Source organism: Mus caroli, chromosome 15, assembly GCF_900094665.2.
Source record: "Mus caroli chromosome 15, CAROLI_EIJ_v1.1, whole genome shotgun sequence".
Taxonomy (NCBI): Eukaryota; Metazoa; Chordata; class Mammalia; order Rodentia; family Muridae; genus Mus; species Mus caroli.
In genome coordinates, this window is record NC_034584.1 from 18,679,148 (window position 1) to 18,694,297 (window position 15,150).

Genomic DNA, 15,150 nt, shown 5'->3' on the forward strand with positions numbered 1-15,150 from the left:
ATATATTTATTTATTTATTTATTAAAACACAGGTTCAAATTTTGATATAGTTTTAATTTTTCAGAAAACAATGTACTCATTATTTAATTTATATTGAAATAATTATTGAATGTGATAGAATAAAATGCCATATAGGGATGATAGATAGTTGATATATAAAATAAATAGCTGATAGATAGATAGATAGATAGATAGATAGATAGCAATAAATATAGAATTGGCCTTTTGATTTATAAATTAACAATATTATGCCATTTTATTAAAAAATTCTTATGGGTGTTTTAGTATTTTATATACATTGAATACATTAAACAATGTTTATTAATTGCTCTTGTTATAAGGAAGGGAAATACTGTGTTTTAGGCACAATTGGTATCATAGTACTTGCATGGCTCTTTATAGATATCTTTCTTTTGTTTTCTTGCACTATTATTGACCAATTTTAAGCTGAAGTGCTAGAATGAGTAAAGATTAGCTTTATTAGGTAAACTGCAGTAATAAAACTGAAGGTGATATTTTATTTATTTTTGATAATTTCACACAAGTATATAATGTATTTTAATGATAGCTATGCCTCACTTTTCCTGCTTCTTCAACTCAGATTTCACTTGTCAAATGCCTCTCAGTTTACCTCCATTTTAAACCAGAATTATCCAGCTGATTCACAATAGTCTTCTTACCGATGAGCACAGCCCAGCAGCTATCAGCTCCCCATGGGTCCTCAGTTAGGGGTGGGTTCATTCTCCCATCCATGTTGAAAGGTTGACTGGCTTGAGAATGTGCAGGGCTTCTGCACCAAACCACAGCTCTTCTGAGATCATGAGTTCCACAAACCCTGTCATGTCCACATGAGACAATCTTACAGAGGTCCATTCACAGACCTTCTGTCCATCTCCTGTGATGTTCCCTGAGCCTGAGGAGGAGGTATGTGATCTTTTTTCACCAGTACAGAATTTTTCTCATATTCTTTCTACCAAAGATATACAAAGTATATCTTTGGCTAATATAAACTGTAATTTTTCAGATTTTTCTCACATCCTTTACTACATATTACTTGAAAACAAACTAACTATTTGAGATGACTGATATGCTATGTAGCTGCATAAGATGGGCTTTTCTCAGCACATATCAACACAAAAAGCCATACACCTCAAACACATGCATTGCATCATGTGATAACTGGATAAAGACACTCAAGGATGAACTACCTTGTCATCCTTGTGCTCTTGACTCCTCCCTCTATTGAATGAGGAGGAGACTGACTCCTCCCATTACTGAGTGACAAGGAGACTGACTCCTCCCACTATTGAGTGAGAAGGAGACTGGATATGTATTTTTACATTCTTGTTTCACTTGTATTTGAAAATACGATTCCTAAATTTTCACAGTAAAACTGAGCATGTAATGGCATCGAAAGTGACAATTTTCTGAGTTTTTCTTTCAAAATGTTCACCATTTAGCAATACATTTTAGTCTTTCTAGTCTCTTTAGTCTGACCAGCATCAATCCTGTGTTAAATGCTGCTCTTTTGCCAGCTAAAATATGTCTTCTAACTCTCCCAGGTAACACAAAAAGGGCTGTGCAGCAGAAACTCCCAGGCTTTCAGTTTCTGACATTAGCTCCATAGTAAATTCTGTTGACTGATAAACCGTCCAGTCTTTTCATCTTTGACATCAGGAGAAAATGATCACCTCCTTACTACCTGCCCTTCCTCTAATCACCATGATCCATACTAGTTGGTATGCTGTCTTCTCTGTTCCCTGAAAATACATATCATGTACTAGGTGGCCAACAGACTCATCTACAGATTGCTGGGAAAGTGTGTCACAGATTATGAGCATCAAATATTTTTAAAAATTTTTTATTGAATATTTTCTTTATTTACATTTCAAATATTTCCCCTTTCCAGGTCTCCCCTTAAAAACCCTCATCCCATCCTTGTTTCTATGAGAATGCCCACTCTTATTCTTGTTCTCCTACCCTCACATTTCCCTACACTGGAACATCGAACACCCTCAGGCCCAAGGGCCTCTCCTCCCACTGATGTCCAACAAGGCCATCTTCTGCCACATATGTGGCCAGCACCATGGGATGCTCCATGTGTACTCTTTATTTGGTGGTCCAGTCCCTGAATTCTGGCCAGTTGACACTGTTGCTCCCTTCATGGGGCTGCAACCCCCCTCAGCCCTCAGCTCCTTCAGTCCATTCTCCAACTTCTCCATCAAGGACCCTGAGCTCAGTCCATAGGTTGGCTGGGAGCTTCTGCCTCTGTATTTTCAGGCTCTGATAGAGCCTCTCAGAAAGACAGCTATATCAGGCTTCCAGAGACTGCCCTACCTGGGGATTCATCCTATATACAGCCACCAAACCCAGAAGTTACTGTTGATGCTGGAAATTGCTCGCTGGTGGAGCATCAAACTTTTAAAGTCACTTAGGTATACTGCACATGGTAATGTGGAATTTAGAGAGTATCTACAGCCCATTATCTGAGAGTAGAATAATTTATATACATCCTCGTTTGATAAATATATTTTAGGAGTAGGTTGTACTTTTTGCAGTTGTCAGCAAGAAACTGTTGACCCATATGATGCATCTCTGCTCCATTCAGTTATTGTTGATTTAACAATGGAAAATCCCAAAGGGAGGTCAATAAAGCCTTGTTTACTTTTCTAGCACACCCCTGAAATTCTCATGACTGATGGTTGAGAAAACACAGTTGTGGCCAGGTGGCAAACAAACATTCTATTTCAATCACCTAGAAATGATGTAATAAGCAGAGTTAGTCTTCTCCTGAGGATGCTATAGTATACAATGCTAAAATTAAACTACACAACTGCTTTGAGACCAAATGCTCACCTTCCTATCCTTTTTACTCATCAAAACTACTTCTCCCTCAATCACCAGTGCCTCCTTACACTTTGGGCCTGTCGCTGGATCTTCTTTGTCCTTTGTCCTCTCCTTGTCCATCCTTGTAATTCTTTCAGACAGGAACAATTATGAGCTGCATCCTCTTTTCAATATTCCTTTAAATAAGAAAAAATGGATTAACATATAATTCTACTTCTATGTATATTTGTAGGTTGATCAGACAATCAAAGTAACATATAGACTGATCAGATTCTACTTATATATTTAACTATATATGATACATCTACATGATGTGTGTGTTTGGGTGTGTGTGTGTGTATCAGAAATTAGTGGGGAAAAAAGAGGCCATGGATTTGAAAGAGAGCAAGAAAAAAACTATATATATATGAAGGGAGGATATGTAAAGATAAAATAGTGTAATTATATTATAATCTCAAATTTTTATGAAATATTATTTTAAAGTAAATTAGGACACCATGTATAGAAATCCTTCATTTGTATTGGGAGCCACAAGGGAGAGAATAAATAAAACCTGAGAGAACATTGGCTCATTATTCTGACACTGTTGTTCCTGTTCTACTTTTCCCTAACAGTTCAAATGTTGGTGACTTCCAAATTTTAATTGACTTGTTACATGTTTTGTAGTGCAACTTCAATGTGCAATTCTTTCACAAGAGGTAATTCAATTCCAGCACTATTTCTGTTTGTTCCTTTCAAAATATCAACCCCCAAACCAACTGAAATAGTTCTACTCTTCAATACTCCCATGAAATAAAGACAGCCAAATATAAGTAGTTGATTCTAAACATTCCCTCTGCTGCACTTTAAAAGAAAAACCACTTACCTTATCTTCTCAAATGACCTTTCTCAAAGTAGAAAAAGACCAAATAAGAACGGGATGTTACAAGTTAAGTAACCTTTGTCAAACTTTTACCATGATTTATGAATAAATGCCTGGGTATCTTACTGATTTTTTCACACACACACACACACACACACACACACACACACACACACACACACACACATGTTTGGGAAAACGAATATTTTCAAATTTTGAAGAAATACGTTGAGAGTGAGTTATGCTGTATGCTCTATTCATCTATAGCAGCATCATGAGAAAAATCCCAACCTTGATGCTAAAGCTCACATCTGTTTTGCACATTAGCAAATCTGCACCCTGTTAACACTACCTCTTTTCAACCGGAGAGTTTTTCCTCTGGTATGCATTCAAAAGGGGCTTTGGTAGTTTTAGCAACTATGTATCCAAAGGAATGCTATTTTCTTGGTGTCGGCAACCAATGAGAATCCCTTATGAGTGTTGATATCCCTGTCATGAGACCCTTGGAGTAGTCGTTCCATTTCGAAAAACACCCACACTTGTTTACTATGATGCTTCAAGTGAGATGCAGGATGATATTGATGGGTGAGTGTGCGTGACTTCCTGCTGGGAGAAAGTACTGAAGCTGCCTCAGCTGCTCACATCAATTTTGAAAACAGCCAGTCAGGCCTGAAATCCCTGTTATCATAAGCTGTGTACATTACAAAACGTTGTAATTTATTCAGGAGTCAGAAGAGGTGAGAGGTTCATGCATGGCTTAGTTCTTCTGGCACTAGCAAGAGGCAGGGAAGGCACTGCAGTACCATTCATCTTCAGAAATATAATGCTGACCTCCAAGAGGAAGCTCCATCTAATATAAACCCTACACGCCTTGAGTACTTGGGACACGGTATGAAAGGGCATCTCTCAGGCTAAATCGCTGGACTTCCTCTATACTAGGGATCGCTGATGAATGAGCCAGCAGTTGGATGTTTAGCAGGCTGTGACGACTTTGCACGGAAATATGAAAATTTATTACCAGCTTGCCACATCAGCGCTTGCCCTGCCTGCCTTTGCTCTTTCCCTTCTGATGTATACTCCCATTCCATCTGACAGTCATCCCATGCTTGGCCCCTACTTTCCCATCCCCCGCAGAGTACTGCTGGTCTAAACTGTCACCTACTCCTGTGTCCTGCGTCCGTACTGGCTGTCATTTTTGAAGAACACAAGATTTTTGTTTTGTTTGTGTGTGTGTGTGTGTGTGATTCTTATTAACCTTATTGCTTTCTGTGTGACCTTGTCTATGGGACCAAAAGGGTATTTGTGCAGCCCCAAAAGTATGTACGTTGGGGTGGGGGAGAAGGAAGCAAAAGGGGAAGGGAGTAGAGGGAGAGTCAGGGAGGAAGGAGGAGAGACTGCGAGAGCCGAGCTGAGCAGCAGGCCGACACGAGCTGCCAGCCAATCAGAGACGCGCTCGGGAGCTGCAGAGACCCAGCCTGGGAGCCTGGGGCTGGAGGTGCGGAGCCGGAGCCTGGGCTCTCGGAGGACCGCGAGCAGCAGTGCCCAGAGCTCTGAGAAAGTGCCCCCTCTGCTTCTCATAAATTAAGTTCCTTTCCAGCAGTTAGGGCAAGTCAGCCAAGGTAAGGTTTCAATACATCACACTTTACTCTGTCGTGACATTAATATTTTTGTACAATGGGGCTGCTTACCCAGTTCGGAGTGAAACAGCATTGGTGAAATCTTCCTCCTGGATGCTTTTCACAAGATGCTGTGCTAATGGGAAAGTTGCAGCCGGCAGCCTTGCCGCTAGTATAAATTTGTGTTTCTCATGCCGGAATGCTGCTATAGAGCCTATGGAATGTGGTGCTTCCAATCCAGCTGGTTCCGTGTGTTCTGTGGATGTGCGGTTCTGAGGATGAGCGTGTGTGTTAACTGCTCTGTCCCTGAAGAAGTTGGAAGGGGACTCTGCCAGAACATTTGAATACTGAGGGCATCCAATTCAGAGGCATTTATGTCAGTCTGAAAAAAGTGAGATCAGCGTGGTCCGACTCAAACCGGGATTTTGCAATTGGATTTTACATGGTGCTTTTTAATTATGGTCTTTCCAGTATCCTGTAAAATGACAAGGCATCTGCACACTGAAACTGCTGCAAGATGAACAATTTTGTCTTGTTTTGCTTTTGTTCTCTTGGATTTTGAGAAATTTCTTATTTTTTTCCTTTTTTTTTTAATTTTTCCTTCCCAAGCTGTTTTCATAGATGTTTATGAAAACCTAAGGTGAAACTTTTATGTTTTTACCAAAGGCACAGTAATGATGCAGGCAGAGAAGCCCGCTGGCTCCTGGAGCACTAGCTAGTTTATTTAGTGTCTCTGTGTGTTTGTTAACTCTCAGTCAGTGCCTTAACTTGCCAACCTTGTTCTGTTCTGAGTGTACATTCATCTAATTTCGTCTTTGTTTCCACATCTGACAATCAAGGTAAATAGCTTCCATTCTTGTCTGTGAGTGTGCTGTGCATGAAGATGTGTAGCCAAGCAAAGCTTTCATGTGTTAACAGGTGAAAACAGAATCTTATTAGTTAGGGTTGTTAAAATATCCTTACCTCATGTCAGTTGCCTTGTCAAGATAAGTGGTCCTTGTGATTTCTCAAATAAAATTCTTAGGAAAAAAAAAATACTGTGCTTTTTGGTTTGCTCAGGTGATGGCATGCCTGCTGTGAGTCCAGAGACAGATCAGAGAAAAATTTTGTTATGCAGCCAAAAACCTAACTGTATGCGCTCCTTGCATTTTCCAACCTTTTTCTACCTCTCTGAGATCACCCACAGATGTTAAAAGCAGGAGGCTATCCTTCTGCAATCACCATTCTCTGTCTGAGGATATAATCTCCTCAGAGAACATATTCAGTCCTGAATTAAGAGTTTGAAACCCAGAGAAGATCTTGTGCATACCTTGTGATGTGTGGGAGGAGGAGACAGAATGTAATGCTAGAAGGGAGCCCATTCTGTAGCGTTCTGGTCCAGCACCAATTATTATTGCAGTTTTGTTTCAAGCTTCCTGGTATATGTTTGATTCTATATTTACAGCCAGTGAATTAACCTAGTGTCTGTCACCCAATTCATTCCTTCTACAAGGCATGCGCTAAACAGGCTTTGGTCAATAATCACTTTATGCATTATATAGTTCTACTGTTTTTCAACACAGATAGCTAACTTAAGAAAGCAAATAGAAAAATGATACTAATAGCTAATATTGATTGCTGGCCTGAAAACAGGGAATCGTGCAAAATGAGAGTAAGCTGTTTCAAATGCAGCAGAAAGGTCCAGCAGAAGGTAAACCAATAGCAAAGCAGAATGAGGCAGTAGAGAGACTGTGATAGGGAACTCTACTTAAAACCCTGACTGCTGCACCCTGGATAGAATTAGCTACAGAAGTCACAAGCAGAGACAAGAGCTCCTAATACCTGCAGAGGTTTCCTATGGTAGAATCTGGTAATTATCATTATTCCTATGACTTTTGTCAAAATGGATATGGGAGGATGAGATGTGGTTTACAATATTATGACATTTTAAACAAAGTGTATTCTATGTATATAATGTGTTTGATTCCATTGGATCGTAGAAATACCATTATTAGGCTATGCCTCTGTCTTGCTGGCACAATGAATGTAAACTGCATTTTTAGAAGTGTTTGCTTCCTTTCTGAATTGACTTATGGCTGGTCAAGAGTTGGAACTATCCCTTTAATTTTTCTGACATTGGTGTTGTGACATGTAAACACACATGTACACTGTAGCACATTGAAAATGGTGAAGATAAATATTCAGTTGTGCTGAATCAGTTGACTGATGCAGTATAGTCCTTCAAAAACTATCCCAACATTTAGATATAAACATTGTGTGTATTATATATTTTTTTTACTTACTAAAGACAATACCACAGCAAACTTTTCAATTTGCTTAATTCTCTATCTTCATTCAGGTGTTCATGCCTAAAGACTGTATTCTGGGTTAGGACTTTTGGATGTTGGTTCTATTGATATTTGGATGTTATTTCTTGCTAGGGTAGAGAGATGCCCTGATCTTTGCAGTCAGTGTAGCAATCTCTTTGATCTCTAAACATTAAATTCAAGGATCATTTTGCTAAAGGTTAGGCAACCAGAAGTAGCAGCTCCTTATATTGTTAACTTTACAGTAAGGTGTGGAGGAAAACATCACTCTCTCATGGTGAATTACTACACTTACAATAGTGAAGGGTATGTTTACAAAATAGTCATAAGCATGCCAATGAAGTAGACACCTATCCATGTGTGTATCAGTTTGTGTGCACTGCCCATGAATTCTCATATTACTTTGAAATTGAATGGATCTCAAGTTGTAAACTTTCAATAGGTCCTTCCACATTATTGTAACACACGGTAATGACCACATCCTTATTTTTTCTATTAATTGAAAATCTGACACAGTAATACATATCCTAAATCACAGTAGGAGTGGAGAAGAACACCAACAAAAGGTTCACATGTTGGGCTTGCAATATCTATTAATATTATCTTTATTGTAACAATGTCCCATTAATGAAATAATATATACATGGAAGTATGAATTTTCTGTTTTACATTTTCATTGTTTGGGAAGTGATATTCAGTACGTGTGCATTTAGAAGATGCTCAGTCTAGTAGTTCTGAGTGCTTGGTATACTTTTGACATTCTAACCACTGAGATAATAGGATAGCACATTTATTTACAATGATAGCTTTTTATTGGTTGTTATGAGTAGCATGCTGGATATGCTCCATAATATGGAGTCTCATGATTTGAAGTTTGGGCAGAGCTTGGAAATAGACAGGAAGCACTGTAGTGCATAAAAACTCTTTGTCAACATATTTTTTTTTCCATTTGCAACAGGAGCAGTGGTAGGATACAAATCAAACATGCTAAATGATATTGTTGGTTGTATTTGTAAAGATCAATTTATAAAGATCAAATGTTGCTAAATTATCATAGAATCAGTGGCTTTGGTGATTTGTTTGCTTAATATTGATTCAGGATGCTGTCTTCAAGCTCTATGGTTTGTAAAATTCACCCACAAGTTGGCTTAGTATTTTCTCTTCAAATGTAGCTCTTAAGGCACAACTTTGCTATGAAATTTGTAACTTAGATTCACAGATACATTTCCACTTGTTTTATATTTGTACTTTCTTACAAACCACACTCAAACAGGCTAAAGAGCCCTATGTGACATGGCATTTACTTCTTAAAGGAAACCATTGAAAACTTGGGAGAAAGATCACTAAATGAGAATGAATGTTTGGATTTGGGTCTCAAAGGCCCTTATACAAATGTGTAGTCAGTGTGGTGGCTGTTTGTAATATTAGCTCTTAGATATAGAGATAGAGGATATAGTTAATCTAACCAAAGTTTGCAAGATGTAGGTCGAGAGACCCTTTCTCCATATGTAAATTAGAGAGAATGTGAGGGAAATACTTAGTATCAACTTTCAGGCCTTCACATCCATGAGTGTGCACGTGCTTGCAAACATGCACACATATACGTCCCCATATACAGACAAACTTGCACATACACATTCAACTAGGCTACACACTCACAGAAAAAGAAACTTTCATTGCTAAATCAGATATTCTTTGTATTATTCCTGAAAGGATAGATTAATGTAGTTATACATAAATATCTATAACTATAACTAAAATATACGTGTATTGATTACTGAAAGCCCTGCGTCTCTTTACGACTAGGCATTATAAATGACCATTTTATTGAGGTTGTCTTTAACTTTTCAGTTTATAATGTAATTATATTTCTCCCTGCCCTTTCTTGATCCAAGCAATTATATATACTTCATCCTCACTCCCCTACAAATGCCTGACTTCTTTTTACTTGCATGCATATTGCATATGTATACCTAGACTCTGCATATATCCCATATAATGTGAATTATATGTACATCTTCAGGGCTAACCACTTGGTACACAGGACAAAGAGTTATTGTGCTCTTCACTGGAGAAGAACACCACCCTTTTCCCAAATTTAAACTTACCTATAGTTCTTTGCTTAGGCTTGAGGCTCATAGACTTTCCTCATCCAGTTTGTCACGACCATTGGGACTGTCTTTGTTTGGTGCATGTTTGGGCATCATGATGCTGGGACGTTATGGGTATAGATTATAACATTACGAGCAGGCATGACCTCACAGGAAATTCATGATCCACTGTCTCTTACAATCTTTCTGCTTCCTCTCTAAAGTGTCCTCTGGTATGGTAATGTTTTGTAGATGTATTCATTGGTTCAGAGCTCCACAATTCTGTATACTGATTTGTGTGGTTTTCTGTATCAATCTTTGTCTGTTGCAAAATGAAGTTTCCTTGATGAGAGGTCAGGGTTATATTTACTTGTGGATACAAGGACAAATATTTATACTAGCTAGGGTAAGGTATAAGCTGGTTTAATAAATGGGGGGGGCGTGTAAATTCTTTGCCAATTATCATGACTCCATGACACATTACATAGTTACGTTTCCAATATCAGGAATGTATTCTCTCTTGTTGAGAAACTCTTAAAACCAATTTAAACAAACCTCTTGGTTACTGCCGAAGTATGCATTACCACTACTGCACCATAAGGGTTATCCTGCCCCGCTGATTGTTGATGTAGTTCAAGAAAATTATACATTGGTAGAACTGTTGTTTGCCTGCCTCCTGTGGAAGATTTCATGGTGCTTTCAGATTTCCTTAACTGAGTCCTCAGGCAGGGGCATTCATGAAAGTTCTAGCTCAGGTGTTTCTGAGCTAGATGTTTCTGCTGTGCATGATGTCTTCCCCACTGAAGATTTCATTTTCATCTTTGATGGGTAACCAAGTGCAACAGCAATAGACTGTACATTTGGAGTAGATTTGGTCATCCCTGGCCAACAACTCAAAAGAGGGCTAACACCCCAACATAAATGATTTTGGCTCAATTGGAGACATAAAGTAGCTAGCTAACAGTTTTGGTTTTTTTTTGTTTGTTTGTTTTTTTCATTGTTAGAGTATCTTTAGATTGGTGGATATTTCTAATATGTTTATTATCGGGTATTTTATTCCTCCATATTATTGGATAGTTATATTATCAATATTTACCAAATTACCCATTAAAATATTTTACTAGATATTAGATGAAATGGCATTAAAGATAAATAATTTAACATGCCTATCAATGCTTAAAATGTTTTGATTTAGTCTGTGAATGAGCTAAGACCATATCTACAGGAAAGTGAGCAGGTGAACATCCAGGTTAAGTGACTGTAGAAATAACCATTGTTCCGCTCTCTCCTAGCATGCACAGATACTGCTTCTGTGTAAAGAAAGTTGTGATGTGTAGATTTCTGCATTGCTGGGCTACAATGATTTAGGAAAGTTCTTGGTAAAAGTGGCAAATTGAATAATGTATGATGACCAAAAATATTCAATCAAATTGTTTATTAAAATACATAGGAGACCATTTTCAATAATAAGATTGGTAATTCAAGATCGTACCGATAGCTTGCAAAGGATGCAGTCAATGCAAGTGCTGGTTTTAAAAAAAAAAGACATTTTCAGTTTTCCTGCTTTCACCAGTAGAGGGAATTACAACAGTTATTTCAATTATAAATGGAAGTATTTTCAAATCACCTTTGAAAGTTTAAACTAATGTATGCTGATATGTCTCTCTTATGGAAGTCAATTTGAAGATGTTGAAAGTTTACTTAATACAATTATTCTCAATCTACTTGATATCAACATTATTTTAAATAAATACATCAAAGTTTGAACACAAAGATGATGATTTTTATAGATATTCCTAACACTATTTAACTATTTGACTTTTATTAATAACACTGAAGCAAAAGTAGTATGGTTTTGATGAAATTATTAGTAACATTTGATGTCGGTAGAAATAGAATTATTTTACTTTTCTTTTAAACATAATATGCTATGTCTTTCCACAAAAGGAAAACTACCTTCCCTTATATGCAGGCTCTAGAACCAGTCATGGTGCCTCATCCCTGTAACCACAGATTACTTGAGACCTACACAGGTGGATTGCTATGAAGTCATCGTGAATCTGGACTACAGAGTGAGCCCCTTTCTAAAACACAAAACCAAGCCTAAAACCCCTAACAGAAGAATGCCAAAACCTAGCCACCAAACACCCCTCCCAAAAAAGCAAGCCAAAATATAAAAGAGAAGGCACTATGAATAAAGCTAATTTAAGTTTGAATAAATATAATTAATGATAAATATATAAAAAATTAAAATAGAAATTTACACTTAATATGTATTTTATGCATTGAGATATAAACACCATTTCAACAAGTACATGTTGGGTTCATAAATGAATCGAAATAATTATGTTTCTCTCAATCCAACTTTATGAATTAGTTTTACTTTTTAAGCATATACAATTAACTATGTTTGCCTGTAGTAAATATGACACAATTTTAATGAATAACGACAATATACACAATGAAAACTTGGTCATTTGTATTTTTTGTCCTTTTTGAATATTTTGTTCTTGGGTGGTTGCTTCTTTTTTTTTTTTTTTTGGGTTTTTGAGACAGGGTTTCTCTGTGTAGCCCTGGCTGTCCTGGCACTCACTNTGTAGACCAGGCTGGCCTCGAACTCAGAAATCCGCCTGCCTCTGCCTCCTGAGTGCTGGGATTAAAGGTGTGTGCCACCACGCCCGGCGGTTGCTTCTTTTAAACTCTGCATAGTTAAAGACAACTATGTGCCTAAGATTGACAAGAAGACCAGATTCTCAACACTTACAATCTCCTATTTTGTTGACTAATTTCTTCCTGAAGAAATTAATTATATTTCCAGAAACAAATCAAAACCTACTCTATATTAACTTAAATTTTATTATACTACATATTAAGTTATAAATTTATGTCTCTTGTTAAATAAGTTGAGGTCTAATGAGAGTTGTAAATAAGACTGTAATGAGAATTTTGCAGTTTCTAGAAAAAATATATTAAGACGAAGATCTAAGAGTAATATGGAAGCACATGTTTAAAGAGGTAGATGGTGGCTTGGTATTTTAACTACTATGGCTAAGAAGCCTTTGCTGAGAATAATACTTTTTAAAAAGTCTAGGGAGAACTGTGACTATGAATAATGGTAATTTTTATGGAGCAAGAGTGCAGGGAGAAATACAAAAGTAAGAAATGCAAAAGTCCTCTGGGGAAGGGACACCTGCTATGTTGAAAGTTGAGACAGGACAGCAGAGGTGATGATACTGTTGCAGATATAAAGAATGAAAGTGTCCTCAAAGTTAATGCATTAAAGACTTAATTCCTAAAAGAAAAAAAAATAGAGAGAAACAGGATGGAATATGAGGATTTTAGGTCTACATCTATGAATAATGAATGCATTAAGGTTCTCCTTTGAGGCTTTTGTGGTATCTGTGTGATTATAGGTGCAAGCCTATAATCTCAAAATTGGTAGGGTGAGATAGAAGGACTGTGTGTTTGAGGCCAGCCTGGACTATGTACTGGAATCTTGTCTCAAAGACAACAGATAAAATAAACAAATCTAAGCAACAAAATTGAAATCACAACAAAGCAAGCATTCAGTAATTGGTTTCTCGCTCTCTTTTCCTGGAGCTGAATCTTAGATGCTCACATTTCTTAACTGAGAGAAAATGTGTTTCTTCTTTTCCCCATTGAGACATCTGGTTATAGATGAATGAAAGAACCTCAGATGACAAAGTGAAACCCAGTTAAACAGTAACAGACACCACAAGCGCTGGTCTGGAAGATACCTGAAAGGATTTTAGAGTTTTCGTAGGGCAGTCAGGATAGCAAAAGCTAGGTTTGGAACAGAAAAGTGACATTATCTGTCATGTATTTCAACAATAAACTCGGAAGATTCTGCCAAAGTTAGCCTGTAGAGGGACAAGGACAAAAACAAGAGCAAGGGACAGATATATCGTGATTTCTGAGATGCAATGATGGTACCTAACAGCCCAGTGACACTGGAGAAACAGAGAAAGGTTGGATTCTATATTTATACAAATAACAAAGCTCACTTGATTTGATGTATTAAAAAGAGATATGCAACTGATGATGGAGAAAGACTAACAATAACAATTTCATGTCCTGAACAAGAAAAATGTAACTAATCTAGTATTGAGGATATGCAAGTTTTACAATAAGAACAGAAAGGAGAGAGGAAGCCAAAACTGTTTACTTTTTAAATTAAATTATGAGATGTCCAGGATGGCATCCTGTGTGTCCCTGGAGGCAAAACAGGAGCACACAAGATTTGTGTGTTAAGGCACTGGACAGGAAGTCATGGGTAGGAGAATGCAGTTAAAAGGAAGAATGGGAATATTGAAGAGAAAAAAAATGTAAATCACAAGGGAAAACATGGAGGAAAAGAAAGAAACCAGGGGAAATGAGCGCTCAGAATTTAGGAAAACAGTCAGGAACTTGACCAAGTCAGATAATGCGTTTCTGGAGTATGAAGTCTGGTGGGAATGTCACACCATGAACTCTGAGCTCTTTCACTTCCCAATCCTCTCAGGTCTGCCCCCAACCCTTGTGACCTGCCCTCCCTGCCCTCCTCACAATAAAACGAAGGAGGAGGAGGAGGAGGAGGAGGAGGAGGACCTAGGACGAGGACGAGGACGAGGAGGGGGAAAAATAGGGAGGTAGAATGGAATGGAAGGAGAGAGAGGGGAAAGAAGAAAGGAAGGAGGGAAAGAAGAAAGAAAGAAGGAAAGATAAAAAGAAAAACAAGTCCAATTTGCATTGCCCACATACTCACAGGAGCAAGGTGAAACTCCAGCCCTTAAAAAAAACAAAACAGCAAGTCTGATCCCACCCCTCCTGCACTCCTGGCAGAAGCCATCAACTGTGGAGAGGTGCACTTTAGCATCCTTATAACAATTTTTAAGAGTTCTCTTCAATAGCTTTTTGTTTAGGCTGTTACATTTTTGGGGAGGGACAGTCACAGGGTTTGTCCCAGAAGCCTCTTATGTCTCTATTAACACCTGAGAGTCTATAGTCATCAGCACCATGGCAAATGTAGCTCCCTTGGCATTTACAGTCAGCAGGAATGTGGGTCACAGACTTACTTACACATGGTTTCTGAAGACAGCACAGTCTACAGTCTCTAAGATCAGCACGTGCTATGGAGCTCAGCCTGGTCTCCAGTGGCCATTCAGACCACAGACGTCAAAATGACTCTCTGCTACTTCAGGGAGCATGGACACCATCACAGGTCTCACAGGACATTACAGACATAGGACATCACCATGGGCTCACGTGGTAGGGCAGGACAGTCAGACCATGTGGCCAGTGCAGCTGCAAAGCCCATGGCTTCGCTTGGCAGCACAGACTGTGTACATTCATATGACACTAGGTGGCAACATGGGCCACAGATATCAACACAGAACACAGATGCAGTTGGAATACAAACCCAGACAACA

The 15,150-nt window shown here is 38.1% G+C and overlaps 1 protein-coding gene across 6 annotated transcripts in view; it reads left to right on the forward strand.

The window, feature by feature from the left end:
- Cdh18 (cadherin 18) overlaps positions 1-15,150 on the forward strand; it is an 867,298-nt gene that overhangs the window by 467,246 nt on the left and 384,902 nt on the right. For 3 of the 6 annotated variants that reach the window (XM_021183199.2, XM_029470127.1, XM_029470128.1), the window contains exon 1: positions 5,197-5,328. The exons of the other annotated variants lie outside the window; for them this stretch is intronic. The gene's annotated coding sequence lies outside the window, so the exon portion shown is untranslated. Of the gene's footprint in view, positions 1-5,196; positions 5,329-15,150 lie in introns of those variants that run through there. 6 annotated transcript variants of the gene reach the window in all.